The sequence below is a fragment of the Drosophila eugracilis genome, unplaced genomic scaffold (genome assembly GCF_018153835.1).
Source record: "Drosophila eugracilis isolate 14026-0451.02 unplaced genomic scaffold, ASM1815383v1 contig_1682, whole genome shotgun sequence".
Taxonomy (NCBI): Eukaryota; Metazoa; Arthropoda; class Insecta; order Diptera; family Drosophilidae; genus Drosophila; species Drosophila eugracilis.
In genome coordinates, this window is record NW_024572514.1 from 1 (window position 1) to 6,384 (window position 6,384).

Genomic DNA, 6,384 nt, shown 5'->3' on the forward strand with positions numbered 1-6,384 from the left:
CGGTAACTTCTTCCAGTTCAATATTCACTTATCCGGACAAACATACGGACAGACAGACAGGCAAACGGACCGACACAGCGAACAAGTAGGCAGATGCACAAACGAAAAGGAGTCAGGAAGACGAAGCACAAACTTGCAATCAGGCAGGCAGACAGATAGGCAGTTGAGACCAACGGACAAACGGGTAGACAAGAAAGACAAGCAGACGCGGACACAGAAAGGCAGAAAGACAGACCGAAAGGTAGACAATCAGAAAGGCAGACAAGCAGGCAGATGCACAGACAGCCGAAAGATAGACAGAAAGACAGTCAGACAGAATGACAAGAAGCACGCAGGCAGACCAGGCGATCAGACAATCAGGCAAGCAGACATCCTGAGCAAACAAAAAGTCCCAGAAGCCAGGCGATCAGACAGACAGGCAGTCAGTCAGAACGAATAACAGGCAGCTACCGGATAGACAAACAGATGGCCAAAAAAGACGGACCTAGAAAAACTGGTAGGTAACAAGTCGGAGGACCTTTTTATTTTTTTGAAGCCTCCGTCTACCCCCCTAACCTTTTGATGTCATATTAGTCGTATTCATAGACACTTGCCAGTAGCTTATACTGTTTCTTTATACCAGATCCAACTAAGGCAGGCAGTCAGTCTTCGGACAGAAAAATAAGAAGTCAGAGAAGAGAAAGATAGTCAGAGAGACAGCCACACAGACAAGCTAGACAGTCAGAAGCAGTAGCAAACAGAGAGAGGCAGACGGATGGACAGACCGGACATTCAGGCGAGCGAGCAAACACCAAGGCAGGCGGACAGGCAACCAGACATGCAGACAGACAGGCGGGTATCCCGGACAGACTACCGGACAGACAGACAGACTTGAACAGACATACCAGAAAAGTCAGAAAAGGAACAGACCCGACGAAGGCAGACATCAGAAGGCAGACAAGCTAGTCAGACAGACAGCCACACTGCACGGCAGACCGGACAGAAAGGCAGACAAGCAGTCAGACAGACAGATTAGCAGGCAAGAAATCTTTTACTTTACATTTCCTTCAACAGTTGCGATCAATGGCAATAGAGGCATATATGGAGTATATTATTAGAATATTCACGGCTATGCCATACTTACATACAGATTGATCAACGAAAACAGAACTTATCTGGCTTACCCTTTTCTCCACATGCCCGTATAGGATACATACAGACAATTATGCAGACCGGACAGACGAAAGCCAGACCAGAAAGAAAACTGGCAGGCAGACAAGGGCATTCAGACGGTCAGGCAAACAAACATACAGGCAGACAGAAGTCAGAGAAAAACAGACATGCAGACAGGCGAGACCAGACCAGACAAACAGACGGACGGACAAGTAGGCAGTCCCACAGTCAGACAACAGACGGACAGACAAGCAGACGCAGACAGATAAGAAGACAAGGCAGGTACGGGCAGACAGACGAGACAAGCAGATAACAGAATCCATAATACCTCCACCGGCCTTAACAAGTCGTGCAAGAGCCAACCCATGAGTCGATCTCATCTCCAGCATCCATTAGCATGATATCATCGGGGTCAAGTTTGTTCATACTTAGCCACTTCCTCAAATTTAATAAATTAATAAGAGCTTAAACGGCAATGGAAAAGCGCGTCTCCAGCAACTTTGCCCCTGGATCTGATTCAGCTCCGATCGACACTAGCCTTCGCCGTTTAACTCCTCCCAGAACTCATCTGAATCCGCACCCTCCTCCACATTCTCAAACTCAACGTTATCCCAAAGATACAGGCATCACCCCAGGCCAAGGATAAGCTTTCAGTAGGTTACCTCATTGGCATGCACATCCCCTTCTACCGTACTTATATACGGAAAAAGTTTTGCAGCTTCCGGGAGTGCCGCTGTAGGATGTTATCAACTGTCCTTTAAATGTCTTATAGAAGTGGCGAGCTCGTGGCCATGGTTGGACCAACACCAAAAAGACCTTCCTGCTTTTTGCGGCATCTAGACCCATCTTCCCGGCACGCTTCTTGGCGGCGGAGGAAGAGTTTATTCCCTGCCAAATATACGTTATGGAACCAGTATCTCCGTTATTGTCCTCATAGTTATAAGTGAGAACGTATGAAGCGATTCCCTGAAGGGGAACGCTCTTCTCAAAGAAACGGTGTTGGCCAAGATTTCATCAGAGCCCGTCTTCGTAACATACTAGGTAAGGTTTCAATACCCAGTTTTGACCATGATCAGGCATGAAGTCGAAGGCCCGACCGCCGCTCTTCTTCAGTAGCTTATACTATTTCTTAGCGCCAGATCAACAGGCAGGCAGTCAGTCATTCGGACAGTCATAAAAATAAGAAGTCAGAGAGAAAGATAGTCGGAGGGACAGCCACACAGACAAGCAGACAGTCAGAAGTACAACGCAAACAGGACAGGCAGACGGATGGACAGACGGACATTCAGGCAGGGCAGGCAAACACCAAGGCAGGCGGTCAGGCAAACAGACAGGCAGCAGACATACAGACAGACAGACTGGCGGACATACATACGGACAGGCAACCAGACATGCAGACAGACAGGCAAGTATCCGGACAGAACCTACGGACAGACAGAGCCAAGACGAGCTACAGAAAGGCAGAAGACAGACCGACAGGCAGACAATCAGAAAGGCAGACAAGCTAGTCAGACAGACAGCCACACTGCACGGCAGACGGACAGAAAGGCAGACAGACAAGCAGTCAGACAGACAGATTAGCAGGCAAGAAATCTTTTACTTCTACATTTCCTTCAACAGTTTGCGATCAATGGCAATAGAGGCATATATGGGTATATTATTAGAATATTCACGGCTATGCCTTACATACAGATTGATCCAACGAACCAGGAACTTATCTGACTTCGCACCTTTCTCCACATGCCGTATAGGATACATACAGACAATTATGCAGGCGAACAGACAGAAAGCCAGACAGAAAGAAAAACTGGCAGGCAGACAGGCATTCAGACGGTCAGGCAAACAAACATACAGGCAGACAAGAAGTCAGAGAGAAAAACAGACATGCAGACAGGCAGACAGACAGACAACAGACCGGACAGACAAGTAGGGCAGTCATACAGATCAGACAAACAGACGGACAGACAAGCAGGCAGACAGATAAGAAGACAGACGTATGGGCAGACAGACGGACAAGCAGATAGACAGATACATAATATATACAAGGGCCTTAACAAGTCGTGCAAGAGCCAACCCATAAGTAGATCTCGTCTCCAGCATCCATTAGCATGATATCATCGATTCAAGTCTTGTTCGTACTTAGCCACTTCCTCAAATTTAATAAATTCATTAGAGCTTAAACGGCAATGGAAAAGGCGCGGCTCCAGCAACGGTGCCCCTGGATCGCTCAAGCTCCGATCGTACTGGCCTTCGCCGTTTAACTCCTCCCAGAACTCATCTGATTCCGCACCCTCCTCCACATTCTCAAACTCAACGTCATCCCAGTACACGGACAAGCAATTAAGGGCAACTCTTTTCTCAAAGGCAGATGCGCCCATACCATTCCAAATATATATCCTGTGGGACTGTCAGAAAGAAAGACACAGGCATCATGAGGCCAAGGATAAACTTTCAGCAGGTACCTCATTGGAATGCACATCGCTTTCTACGGTACCTTGTATGCGGAAAAGTTTTGCAGCTACCGGGAGTGCCGTGTAGGATGTTATCAACTGTCCTTTAAATGTCTTATAGAAGTGGCGAGGCTCGTGGCCATGGTTGACCAACACAAAAAGACCTTCCTGCTTTTTTGCGACATCTAGACCCATCTTCACGGCACGCTTCTTGGCGGCGGAGGAAGACTTTATTCCCTGCCAAACATACGTTATGGAACCAGTGTCTCCGTTATCGTCCTCATAGTTATAAGTGAGAACGTATGAAGCGATTCCCTGAAGGGGAACGCTCTCCTCAAAAGACACGGTGTTTGCCAAGATTTCATCAGAGCCCGTCTTCGTAACATACTAGGTAATGGTTTCAATACAGTTTTGACCATGATCAGGCATGAAGTCGACGGCCCGACCGCCGCTCTTCTTCATATGAGACACCACAGCGTCGATTTGGTCGACATCTAGTGATTCATAAGAGCCGATGTCCAAAGCCGAGCGAATGAGACGACTAAGCGCCATTCCAACATCACGCCAGGTAGCAAAATACTGCTTAAATGGTGCAGACTCAGCACCTTCCACAATGCGGTGAATTTGAGTCCACGCCAGATATTTTTTTCTGCGTAAAAACTCCTGTGCTTTGATCATGGCATCAGTCTTCTCCTTTTGAGAGGCTCCCTTTCCGACCCAAACGAATTATCCGGAACCGGTGTCGAGGATAAAGCATTCGTGTGTGTCCAGCGTAGTCTGGGTTAATAGTTTTTGGATAATTACTTCGAATTTCAGTTTGCCACTGGAGTCGCTAACCTTGAAGAGGAAAACCGCTGCGGTGACAGACGGCCGACAGGCGAACAGAAAGATCGAAAGTGTATACAGACAGACGGACAGACAGTCTGGCAGGCATACAGACAGACAGGTAGACAGAGAAACACTCAGACAGCTAGATAGACAGGCTTACAAGAAAGACTGAAAGGCAGACGGACAGGCAAACTGACAAACAGGCATGTGGACAGGCAGATAGATAGGCAGACAGGCGGACAGAAATACGAACAAGCAAGCAGGCAGACAGACAGGGAGCCACATAGCAGACAGACAAGCAGTCATACCGGCAAACGGATCAGAAGGCAAACCGAGAGGCAGACGGGGAGACGGGCAGGCACACAGACAGACAGACAGATAGGCAGACATACGGACAGAAAGGCAGGCATTAAGACAGTCAGGCAAACAACCAAACAGGCAGACAAGAGAGAAAGGCTGTCAGACCAACAGGCAGACTGACAGAAAGACAAGCAGGCAGACTGACGGACTTACAGCCAGGAAGACATACAGCAGATCAGACGGACGAACAGACAGAAAGGCCAAAAAACACGCATGCAGACAAGCAGGCAAATGAACAGACAGAATGTCAGATGGTCCGACAGGCAGTCACACTGCACACAGACAGGCAGACATACCGGCTAAAGGATCGGAAGGCAAACAGAGAGGCAGACGGGGAGACGGGCAGGCACACAGACAGACAGATAGGCAGACATACGGACTGACAGGCAGACAGGCAAGCAGACAGACAGAAAGACAAGCAGGCCGACTGACAGACAGTCAAACAGACAGCAAGGAAGATGGACAGGCAGACAAACAGCCAGGCAGACGGACATACAGGCAGGCAAAAAGACGGACAGACATACGGATATGTCTGCCAAGCAGGCGGGCAGACAGATAGGGAGACAGACAGACAGATACATAATATATGCAAGGGACTTAACAGTACATAACAAACTAGCATCCAAAGCACTGGCGGTGTTGTTTTAATCAAGTGCCTAAATCAGCGCGCTGTGGGCTCCGCTTGAATATACAGCTGTGGGTTAACAAAGAATTATAAGAGGAATAGAGTGATCCTTTTCTGAGAGACAACCCAACCCATATCTAGAAACTACCAGATTTCCCTCATCAAACGCGTAAGAACCAACCCATGAGTAGAGCTCATTGCCAGCATCCATTAGCATAACGCCATCAGAGTCCAAGTCATCTTAATTGTTCTCAGCCACTTCCTCAAACTTAATAATTCATAGGAGCTTAAACGACAATAGAAAATGCGCGTCCAAGCTGCGATCGTACCAGCCTTTGCCTTATAACTCCTCCCAGAACTCATCTGACTTCGCACCTTTCTCCACATGCCGTATAGGATACAGACAGACAATTAAGCAGACGGACAGACAGAAAGAAAAACTGGCAGGCAGACAGGCATTCAGACAGACAGACAAACAGACGGACAGACAAGTAGGCAGTCATACAGTCAGACAAACAGACGGACAGACAAGAAGGCAGACAGATAAGAAGACAGACGTATGGGCAGACAGATGGACAAGCAGATAGACAGATACATAATATATGCAAGGGCCTTAACAAGTCGTGCAAGAGCCAACCCATAAGTAGAGCTCATCTCCAGCATCCAATAGCATGATATCATCGGAGTCCAAGTCTTTTTGTTCGTACTTAGCCACTTCCTCAAATTTAATAAATTCATTAGAGCTTAAACGGCAATGGAAAAGGCGCGGCTCCAGCAACGGTGCCCCTGGATCGCTCAAGCTCCGATCGTACTGGCCTTCGCCGTTTAACTCCTCCCAGAACTCATCTGATTCCGCACCCTCCTCCACATTCTCAAACTCAACGTCATCCCAAAGATACAGGCATCACGCGAGGCCAAGGATAAACTTTCAGTAGGTACCTCATTGGCATGCACATCGCTTTCTACGGT

The 6,384-nt window shown here is 48.0% G+C and overlaps 1 pseudogene; it reads right to left on the bottom strand.

The window, feature by feature from the left end:
* Nucleotides 1-3,226: 3,226 nt before the first annotated feature.
* Nucleotides 3,227-4,525, bottom strand: LOC108117729 (annotated as a pseudogene).
* Nucleotides 4,526-6,384: the final 1,859 nt, after the last annotated feature.